This window comes from Gavialis gangeticus, unplaced genomic scaffold, assembly GCF_001723915.1.
Source record: "Gavialis gangeticus isolate Ggan-Ray unplaced genomic scaffold, GavGan_comp1, whole genome shotgun sequence".
Taxonomy (NCBI): domain Eukaryota; kingdom Metazoa; phylum Chordata; order Crocodylia; family Gavialidae; genus Gavialis; species Gavialis gangeticus.
In genome coordinates, this window is record NW_017728992.1 from 11,796,086 (window position 1) to 11,807,532 (window position 11,447).

The following is an 11,447-nucleotide window of genomic DNA, read 5'->3' on the forward strand; positions in this document are numbered from 1 at the left end:
GCTAATTTGGCTTAATTGATTTCTGGCCCTAAGGTTCTCTTGTTTACTGGGCACAGTCTTAATACTGTCCTTGAGTTGCATCAGTTAGACCCTTATGTTTAAACTCGTCCAGTCTTTTTTATCTGTAACTATTGCTTTACTTGTGAAAGGTTAGGATGTTCTTGGTGTTTTTGTGCCAATGTGCCTTATAGTTATGACAGGTTATTAGGAATATGTGAGACAAGCATTTGTATAGAGTGGTTTGCCTGCCTTGACTGCTTGAAGTCCCTTCTAGCCCTTCTTTTCTATGATACCGTGATCAAGGTCAAGGGTCCATTAGAGCCTAAAAGCCCACTGAGCTGGTGTAGATAAGGTACTCCAATTTCTGTAGGCAATGGCACATGAGTAAATGACATGGCCAGTGTCACACCTGGCCACCTTTGACTCCCAGCCCAAATGACCAGGTACATGTACATCTTGATCACATGGGGGCAACCTTTGGCATAAGTACAGATCAGGACTTGAACTCACACCTCCAGAGTTGCAGTAAGATACCTTCACCACTCTGCCATGTGCCCCTCTGTATATAGTTTGAGTCATATTGGTACCTTCAGTTAAACAGAAGTCATAGGAAGATTTCAGCCACTTCTTCAGAGCTGACACTACTATTTAAGAACAACTGACTGCTTTTATGGTTTGTGCACCATCAAGTGTACTGTTAACCAAGTATTAATGACAGAACCCCCAGTGTTCAAATTAATTGTTCACTTACAACTGTTCAACTGTATAGCCTTCAGTGAGATTGCATGGTTGAACCTGAGGACATAAATAGAGGACAACTGTACAACAAATGAGTAACACAGAGCCTGGACATTTACATCATTGTAATCAACCTTTATGCTGGGTAAGCAAGGAGCAGAGACAAGACATACACCTTTATGTCAGTGTACTTTACTTGCATCTGGTGCATTATCCCATGGGAAACGGCAGTGAAACTACAGTGGTGTAAGTTAAAGTGCTTGCAACTTATCCCTTGGATAGACATTTACTCAATACAGGTTATTATGAACTCTCCTGCCAAGTAGCAAGGCATTGTCATAGCCACCTATTGCATGCAGGTACCCTGGGAAAACTGAGAATCTGTCTGCTCCAATGTATACAAAATATCCCATCAGTATACAACACCAACCTAAAAATTACACCACTATAAATATACTGTTTCCTTCAGGTCCCAGACACTTTTGGCTGGCTTGATATTTATTCCTGTGGCAGATGCATGTGTCAGAAATAACAGAATTACACTTTCAGATCTCAATTTGAGATCGCACGACTGGAACTTGTAGGGCAGGGAGAGAATCATTCAATAAACTGTATGCGTTTGATACTGAAATAAGTGGATCACAACAAATAAGAAACATGATGGGGTTTTTTGTTTATTTTAAACAAAACCATTTTTCAAAGTAGAACTATGCTTTAAATTTCATAGTTTCATAGTTGGTAGGGTTGGAAGGGACCTGAGCAGATCATCAAGTCTGACCCCCTGCCATGGGCAGGAAAGAAAGAAAACTGGAGTCAAACGATCCCAGCCAGGGGATTATCTAGCCTCCTTTTGAAGACCCCCAGGGTAGGAGCGAGCAACACTTCCCTTGGAAGTTGGTTCCAGATCCTAGCTGCCCTGACTGTGATAAGGTGTGGTCAGTTTGAAAGCCGTGCCGTTAGAAATGGTTCATATTGATTGATGCATTTCATAAAAGAGAGCAATCTGTTTTTTAGTAATCTTGATGCAGTGCAGTGGAGTATTATTTAAAAACAGTGTTCACTGCCCCAGGCACCCGATTTTCTGTCTTCACTTCCAGTGAATATTATAGCAAATAAATTATACCTAGCTCTAAAATAACCCTATGAACCATAGAATTCAAATGAATTTGATGATAGGAGTGCTCATCAAAAGAGTGAATTTTATATACTGCAGAATATTCAAGAAAAATCAATCCCGAATTCTTAGTCATGGCTACTTGAGTTAGAAACCTGATTCTGAGGATTGGACTCATCTAATCAAGGAGCAGAAACAGAACAACTCCCCAGCAGTCAAGAGAAGGGAACCCCTGTGAGCCCAATCAAAACAGTCTGAAATTTAAATCTTCACAATAACATGCCTAATAAGGTGTTTCTAATAAAGGTTGAGGCCAGGCCAGTTATTCCTGAATGATTCAGCTGAGAGACTTCACCTAATAGTGATGACCTAACCAGAGTATCGCAGGGCACTTCAGTACCCTGCTCCTAGTGAATCTTGAACTTAAGGGGGGAGGTATGTCGCAGGGCACTTTGGTGCCCTGTGCCTTTAAAGAGGTATAGGTGCCTGTTGCTGGGGCAACCGCAGTTTGGTCAGCTGACCGGAAGGGGGCAGGGCCTGACCTATATAAATGATCCACGCTGAGGCCAGGGAGGCAGTTCCCTGCTAGCAGCCAAGGAAGAAGGAGCTCTGCTGGAGTATGCAGCGTAGACAAGCCTGATGGCCTGAGCAGCTTCAGTTCGAGGATACCGGGTGGAGAAAGCCCTGGTAGGGATTTGAATGATGATTAGCCAGGTGGCTTAGAGTTTACGTTTTAGCCAGGAGGCTTAGTTTTGAGTTATAGCCGATTGGCTTGCGTTATTGCTTTTGTTGTTTGTTGTTACACGGGAGGACCAGGTGAGGCTAATAGGGGCTGAAGGAGACCTCATAGGGGCTCCACGGTAGTGTGGGGACGCCAGTGCCAGAGAAGGCACAACATTCAGGGGTGCACGGACCCCAGCCCTGAGAAGGGGCACAGAGGATTGGGGTCCAGGTAAGGCCGAGGCTGCCTGAGCCCCACAGGAACTTTTAGGCCTGAGGAGGGGATTCAGGGGCCAGGCACAGCTATGGCCACCTGAGCCCCAATTGTGAGAAGCCCCAGAGGGCACTCGCTGCAAGACCCAAGGAGGGGATTCGGGGCCAGGCACAGCTACAGCCACCTGAGTCCCAATTGCAAGGAGCCCCAGTGCGGGCACGGTCGCAGATAAGGCCCCAGTGCGGGCACGGTCGTGGATAAGGCCCCAGTGCGCATCTGTGAGGGCGCAGGCGATTGAGACAAGCCAGGGAGTGTCCGTGAGGGTGCAGGCCATTACGTGAGGGTGCCAAGGGGAGAACTGACAAGACAACGTCCGGTACATCTGCAAGGTTTGGGGCGTGGTATAGGGATGGTTGGAGCCACGTGTAGCCCTTAAGGCTCTAGTGCACGGAGTCATCTAAGACAGAGCACAGGCTTGGATACATCAGGGGTACCATGTCAAAGAGGACAAAAAGGCAGCCTCCTTTAACACTACTTACATCAAAGACGTGGCGGGCGAGATGGTGAGGGTGCATTGACACCAACTGGGCACGGTAGGGGGCGCTAGCAGAGATCACGGCCCCTCCTAGGACCCCGCCCCATGACACAGAGCATATTCTAGTCTTGGCTTATTATTGGTAAGCAATAAGGACAATGAAAAATAGCTGGCCATAGTAAATTACCTTAGACTGAGTGATCAGAAGTTGACTTAGTTTAATTTAAATAGAAACATAGATCTGTACCTAAGGTTTCTAGATTTCAAAAGGCCAAACTGAGAAATAAGGGAACCAGGTAGTGAAATCAACTAGCTCAAGGGTTTAGATATGATGACGACTTAGAATTTTAAGGGGAAGATCCAAAAATCTATCTAGAATACCCATCCCAACCATGTAGTAAAAGTGTGGAAGGAAGGGCCTTATGAGTTGAATAGCCACCTCAAAAAGGATATTTGACATAAATAGAAAGTCTCCCATGAGAAACAGAGATTGAAAAGCAAAGAAATCCTTGGGAGTCAAAGTCTAGGGATAAAGTAAGAATTACCAAAAGTCAAGATGCTTTAGACTTTACAATTTATATTAAGACAAAGAATAAAAGGCTCTCTACCCTCATAAATAAGACAAACAAGGAAAGGGAAGTGTGGTGAAGATGGCTGGAAATTAAAGATACTCTAAGTATGGCTCCAAAACTAAATGAATACCTGACTTCAGGACAGGATTAGCAGAAACAGGATAATAGCAAAAAGTGGAAGATTGCACTTCAAGACCATGGATTTCTCTAGCAAGAGACTTATCAATAGTAATTGATATAGGAGGAGAAAGACCAAGGTATATTAAAAATCCTATAATGAAGTCTGTACCACCAACGTAATGCAGCCATAACAAAGTAAGAGCAATGTTTCATTGAGTATTTTGGGGAGAAATAAGGTAGCATACATGGCATTATACAGGACACTGAGACCTTATCTAGAACAATGCAGACAGATCATTTTTGTCAAAGAAAAAACATCAGGGAAATAGAGAGCCTATCTAACAAGAAGCTTATGAGAGGAAACCTGGCTTTCACTTTCCTAAGTTAGACAAGCGGAGAGGGGCTACAATTCCTGTCTATAAACACAGATATAACAGGGAGACAGATGAACTATTAGAACTAAAAAGTATGGTTAGCACACAAATAAATAAGTCCTGGCCATGAATAAATTTTATTCTCAAAGTCACCTCTACATGTGCAATTAATTGTGATTAAAGTTACTGTGCATTAACCTAATGTGCAGTAACTGATTTTTGGCAAGTGTCTACATGTGCAGACAACTGGCACTAACGTTAGTACCAGTTCCCTCCACTACTGCCATGTCCTCCTGTGGCCACCAGGGGAAGCTCCAGGCACACAGATGCCAGCATTTGTCAGCCATGTTGGAGCTAGACGTAGCTGCCAACACTTGGCACTCATCTTTAAAACAGAGCTCCACACTGTGACCTCTGGACAGACACTTCCTATGATGAGGAAAGCAGCGTGGCAGGGACACAGCCAGCACATCAGCTCTGCTTTTCTGAGCCATGGCTGCCCCAGCCCTTGGCCCAGGCACCCAAGAACATAGTCCCCTGATCCTCGTGGCCACTGTGGCTGTCCTCATGCCATCACCAGCACCTGGCTCATGGTCACCTTGGTCCACTCAGCTCCCTGATCCACAGCAACCACCTGGACAATGGCCACCCCCAGGCACTCCCAGGGCCCCCACCACCACACAGTTGCTACCACCAGCCATGACAACCAGAGGCTCCATGACACCACTGCAGGGGTTGCCATTGCCCTCCTGGTCCTCCAGTCCCACTGCACCAGGTAGGACTGATGGCAGCATGTTGGGTCAGTGGGTTGGGCAGGACCAGAATATTACTCTGTTTTCTGCTGCGATGCAGGCGGTTGCCATGGGTTACGGTAACGTGGAACAAGAGTTTAACCCTCCCCCATGGGCATGGGCTAACTTAGAGGAAGCTATCTGCTGTCTTTATCAACTAGCATTAACTGAAATCATTCGAGCAGGAAACTGGAGGCACACTCTAGATGAAGAATTAGTGACGGAAGTCATGTGGAGGAAGCTCTGCCGGCAAGCACCAATGGAATGTACTTCAGCTCTGCTGGCCTTACAACAAGATTAGTAAATCACCCAGTAAGAAATGTGATCTGGCGGTTGGTACAGCTTCTGTCCACCTTGCAGAAGCTGGGGCTTCCCAAACCAATAAAAACTGCCAAGGCCATGGCAGTGGCCCCCAAGAAAGACGACCCGGCAGGGCCCCCCAAGTCTAGGAAAGTGGGGAATGGAAGATGTAAACCTCTGCGGGCACAGATGTGGAGGGAGTTACTGGCAGCAGGGTTCAATAAAGAGCAAATTGATGGGCTGCCCACCCCAGTTCTGCAAGGGGTACGGGCCAAACACTGCGAGGATGGGAAAGGGAAGAATATAGAGCCCTCAGCACCCCCCGCACCTCCAGCAGTAGGAGACTCAGCCAACACAACCCCCTCGAGCAAGGGGCCATCATGGGGGCAGTAGAGGATCGGGAACCGGTAACACAGAATAATATTGGCCCCTTAATTCAAGTTCCTATAAAGATTTGTCTAAATGGAAGGAAAAAAGTCAATTAATATGCTAATAGACACTGGTGCCCAGCTATGCATTTTGGACTGTGCAGAATGGAAAGGGGCACAGAGAACCCCCTACCAGGTACTAGGAGTTGGAGGTGCCAGACGACCAGGACATTTGGTCCAACCCACATTCACCTTGCCTAACGGCTCCGTAATAACAGCAGCTGCTGTAATGCTCTGGGGAGGGCTGAACCTACTGGGACTAAATGTGTTGCAAGGGCAGCAGTTTATTCTTAAACAGGAAACCTGGCAGTTTGGCTGTGCCACAGCCCAGGAAATCAAGCAGGAAGGTGTGATAACAGCGGTAGCCCCATGTTTTGTGACCCGGCTCGCCCTGCCAGCCATGAAGTGGGTACATCGACCTCAACACTGCATACCCCGCAAAGTGACACAACCCATCCAGGACATCATCAATTGGCAGCTGGAGGATAGAACCGTCATTCAAACTCATTCTCCATACAAAAACCCGGTGTGGCAGGTACATAAACCAAATGGGGATTGGCGATTGACTGTTGATTTTAGGGCTTTGAATGCCAACACCGACCATCTGACAGCCACGGTCCCATCCATGCCGGCACTGACGGAAAGCATTAGGTGCTATGACCCCCAGTGAATGGGATCTGTGGACATTAAAAACATGTTCTTTGCTACCCCCATCCATGAAAATCACTGGCCTTTGTTTGCCTTCACATGGCTGGGACAGCAGTACACCTAAACAGTCCTACCCCAGGGCTGGGTGTACAGCCCCACCCTGGCCCACGGAGTGCTAGCTGCAGTAGTCCATAAAGTCCAACTGAGTCATCTAGAAGTACATGTGTGGCAAGACATCAATGATGTCATGGTGCGAGGTCAAGGCCGGGAATTAACCATTTCTGCTTTTGAGTCCAAAAAGGAGAAAGTGCAGGCGTTTAGGTTCATGCTGTCCAGCAAAAAGATCTAAGAAGTCGGGCCCCAGTGTGAATTCCTGGGAATCCAATGGCAGCAAGGTGGACCCACCATACCGGCCAAAGAGCTGCAGAGTCTGGTAGATACTCCTGCCCCCAACAATGTAAAAGAGCTGCAGGCCCAGCTGGGTGCACTTAACTTCTGGCACCTGCATGTCCCCAAGTTTAGCATGTTGGCCCGGCCTCTGTATAATCTATGCAAGAAAAAAACACAGTGGGAATGGGGCCCCGAGCACCAACATGCTATGCGGGCCCTTGAGGGGAGCTCTGGCTTCATGTAAACGTGTCCAAAGGGGGACCCCACTGGAGCTTGTCGCAAAGGGACACAGCTGAGACAGAGGGAAAACCCCTTGGGTTTTGGAGCCTAGGCTGGAAAGGGGCTGAAGCCCGATACACCCTGCTAAAACAAATGCTGTGTGCAGCAGCCACAGCTTTAGCAGCCACAGAGGCCCTGAGAGGGGAGCTTCCCACTGTCATAACCACTCCGGTGCCCATCCTAGGAATGGCATTGTCAGACAGACACCTCCCACCAGGGGGGCGAGCCCAAGAAACCACAGTGCAAAAATGGGTATATTATACCTTCAGTCAAGCTCAGTGGGTAACCCCAAAGGGACATCCAACATTAGTAGAAAAGGTCACAGAGAGCACAATTAATGTATACCCAGACACAGCCAGCCTGGACAAGCAAAGGAAGCACCGCCCTTTTCACTCAACACGGAAACATCAGAAGACATAGAGGTCTGGTTTACCAACGGCTCAGCCAAAGGTCATACCTGGAGGGGAGCTGCCATATGAATCCGAGATGGTAAGCAACTCACCCTGGGGGGAGATGGCCAAAGTGCACAATATGCTGAGCTAGCCGCTGTAGTCAACATGGCTGAGTATGAACTGGTAGAGGGATCAGGACTCCCTACAAGGCCCATTTATATTTACTGCGATTCATGGATGGTAGTAGAGGGGTTGCACCAAGTGGCTACCCCTGTGGAAGATGGAAAACTTCAAAAGGTGGGGAAGAGACACCTGAAGCCGTGAAAAGTGGGAAGCTTTGTGGGAAATGGCACAGGGAGACCTTCCCTTATACATATGGCATGTTAGTGCACCACATGGGATGAGAAAGGCTGAGGGCCCTGAGGCAAAGTGGAACAGGCAAGTGGATGAGATAGCCAGAGGCAACACAGAAGCCCTTGTTGCTGAAGCAGAGGCTCAGCCACCCCCAGAGAAGGTGCCCGGCCCCTCCCTCTGGCAGACCTCTGGAGTTCTAGCCGCAGAATGGCTGCATTGGCAGCATGGGCACCCTGGCTGTGATGGCACTGCTCGCCTGGCTGCCACCTGGGGCATTCACTTAACTAAAAGGGAAGCGCAGGAATTAGTCAACTCCTGCTTCACCAGCCAGGAGGTCAAAGCTTGACTAACCCCTGCCTCGACTATCCCTTTGTTGCTGCACAATGGAAAGGTAATATGGAAAGTTTGGCAATGTGACTTTATAAGCCTGCTTCCCTGCACTCCCAGAAAGCGACAGTATGTGTTTGTAATCATAGAAGCAGTCACCGGAATGATGTTTGCCCGGGCCTATGCCAAGGCCACTGGGCGGGACACCTGTGCAGCACTAGGAGACCTGCTAGCCATCTACCCTCCTCCCATAGAGCTGCAAAGTGACAACGGTTCACATTTTTGTAATCATCTTGTCTATGAAGGGGTCGCAAGACATCATGTGTTGTGGACCTATCGCATTCCCTATCACCCGCAATCTAATGGGCTAGTAGAACGGGCCAATGGTATCCTAAAGTGCAACTTGCAGTTGGCTGCTGGCCCGGCCCTCAAGGACTGGGACTTGCACCTGAGTCACTCAGTCAACTGGCCAACAATCAGCCCCACCCCAGAGGAAGCCCCATGCAGCAAGTCTTTGGTCAGGGTGGACCTCATGTCAGCAGTGGAACGGCCAAGGTTTGGTTGGGGGACACTCCAGGCAGGAGACCAGGTAGTAGTTAAGCATCCGCAAGGGGGACAAATTGGAAGGGGTGCTAATGGCACAGGACATACATAACTCATGATGGGTGTCAAGTTTGGATCCATCTAATGGGAGCCAGATACCATTTTTCTTGTTCCTGCAGATTGGGTCCATCCGCAGGCACAGCCATAGTGGTCCCGAGGCAGCCTGGAATCATCACCCTGCTCCAGGGCAATGCCACCACCCTCACCTAACAATGAAGGGGTGGAATGCCATTATGATGGGACTGTTGGTCATTTGCTACTGTTTGATTATGGGGGGGCATTCACATGCTCCCAAGCCCTAGATAGCACCCACTGCCAAAGCCTCAGACACGCTGGGATACTGGGAACACCCAGCCACAATTGAAGAAATGCTAAACTGGCTTTTCAGTCGCTGACGGTGGATTGTGGACTGGCAAGGAGGAATCTGTCAATGTTACTGTGGGACAGGGTGGTTGCTCGGTTTCCTCCCATATGCCAAGATCAGGAAAAACAAGTATGATACAGGGGGAGATTGTTGTGGTTTCTTCCAATGGCCCTGGTGCTGTTATATTCTGCCTGCAGGTGTGCTGCCCACCCTGGGTCCTGATGTGACCACTGCTGCAACCCCACCTGCAGCTCAAAATTCTACAACCACCCGGAGCCCAAGGAGGCGACCAAAATCTCCAACCCCACCTCCACAGGAGACGATAGCTCCAGCAGTTCCCCTGCCTGATGACACTTTGGCACAATGGTGTACATCTCACCAAATACACCAGTCCTCCAGGTACAGCAAGGTACTCTGGTGGTTTAAAAATGGCTCTTATGCTGTCAAGTGCTGGTCCACGGAATGGGAGGCCAACACATCCCACGTTCCAGGTATTTTGTAGTTCCGCCATATGGATGAAGGGGGGCTCGCTCACGGAACTGAATACACAATAGCGGAATATCGCCAACAGTCTGGGAAAATCTGCAGGGCACCACCCTGGTCAACCCAGAACAACTGGCTGAGCCCTTGGGGGGCACTGTGCCACAATCATTTCTGCAAGATACCAAAGCCATAGTCGTACCTGGGCAGTGTGCATTTAAGTATACAGATGGGGACACACCTGACCGAATGCGCTCCTTTGACCAACCCGATTGGGAGATTTACCAATCCCAAAAGGAAGGAGGAAGATGGTTAAACACCCAAACAGGAGAACCCCTAGCCATTTTTTGCATTAAGCAGGGATGTACCTTGTTAATCCAAAAGGAGCCACCACAGGTGTATCCACTACCTCGCTTATCTAACATGGAGGTCCCAAACCAGGGCTCCAGTCCTCCTTAATGCCTCCTTGTTCAATGCCCGTATCACATTTAACCCCAAGAAATGGTTTGTCAGAACACCATTTCCTAACTGCTCTGCTGGTCCTCAGTTGGCAGAAAATACGCTGCGCTGGGCCTGACCAACTGTTTTCCAACCTGCAGACCAGCCTCAAATCGCCTGGAAAAAGAGGGATACCCTAGACCATGTGTGGAATGGGCTCAACTCAGCCATGGGAGTTTGGAACATAGATAAATCCCAGAAAAACACCCAAGGAATCATGGATATATGGTGAGCCATAGGTTTTCTCACTAAGGGAGGTATGATTAATAACGTGGCCTTAGAATACACTGATGAGTTAGTGGCAACCATTGGCCAAAAACCAGCACAAATAAGTCACCTTTTGATGCATGCAGCCTTCAAAACTGATGCTAATCAAACCTGGAGCACTGCTTGTGCCCAAGTGCAGCTTTCACTTAACCTTCATTTTTCCCAGGTAATGAGTGATCTCAGACACAAAGAATGGCCTGCTGGTTTTGAGCACCATGGATTACCCCCAGCTTTAGCCCAGCAGTTAGTTTACCGAGACACATGGAGCACCTGCTGGGAGGGGTGCAGCAAGACAAAATGCTTTTTTGTTGTATATGGGGTAGCAAATGGCACATGGCTGACCGCCCATCTCTTAACAACAGGACTAGGAGGTGGGTGCATGTGGGACTGGGACTTGCATCATCCCATTTGGGAAACTGTAACCCCTGCAGGTCCCAAGTATTTGGCTCAATCCCTGGTGTACCCCGCAAATGACATTCTAATAGGCTTGGGAACTTTATGGAGAGGGTGGCCTGATAGTCTCCCCAACATGGTTTGCATAACACCCCTACCAGCAACTCCCTATATTACCCTAGCCCGAGTTTGCTGGGAAGGTCCTGGCTGCTTATATCATCCTAACAGCACATTTTGGACCTCCTGCACCAGCTGTTGTGCAGAGCCTCAAGATTTCCAAGGGGAATCAGCTACCCTATATGTCCACGACCAGGAAACCACCTTAATGTGGCCGAAAACCCAATTAGAAAGTGTCACCATTAACCTAAGTCTTCCAAAATCCTGGGTTAAAGATGTAGATACGCCCCAGCTAAAGAGATGGGGTGAAGTAGCGGCCTCCATTAAAGGTTTTTTTGAAGATGCCCAAAAAGGAAAATAACGTGCCCTCATAGCTCAAGAGGAAGGGAGAATTATTAAATGTGCTACTAATATTCCCCCACTATGTAA

At 48.4% G+C, this 11,447-nt stretch overlaps 1 protein-coding gene and 1 long non-coding RNA gene across 2 annotated transcripts in view; one reads left to right on the forward strand and one right to left on the reverse strand.

Annotated features, from left to right (window-relative positions):
* The window catches only part of ABCA13 (ATP binding cassette subfamily A member 13), a 375,209-nt gene that overhangs the window by 314,489 nt on the left and 49,273 nt on the right, over positions 1-11,447 (reverse strand). The window lies entirely within an intron of this gene.
* Positions 170-9,863, forward strand: LOC109300251. The gene is made up of 3 exons (XR_002098172.1): positions 170-180; positions 6,305-6,315; positions 9,062-9,863. It is a non-coding gene; the product is annotated as an uncharacterized LOC109300251 (long non-coding RNA).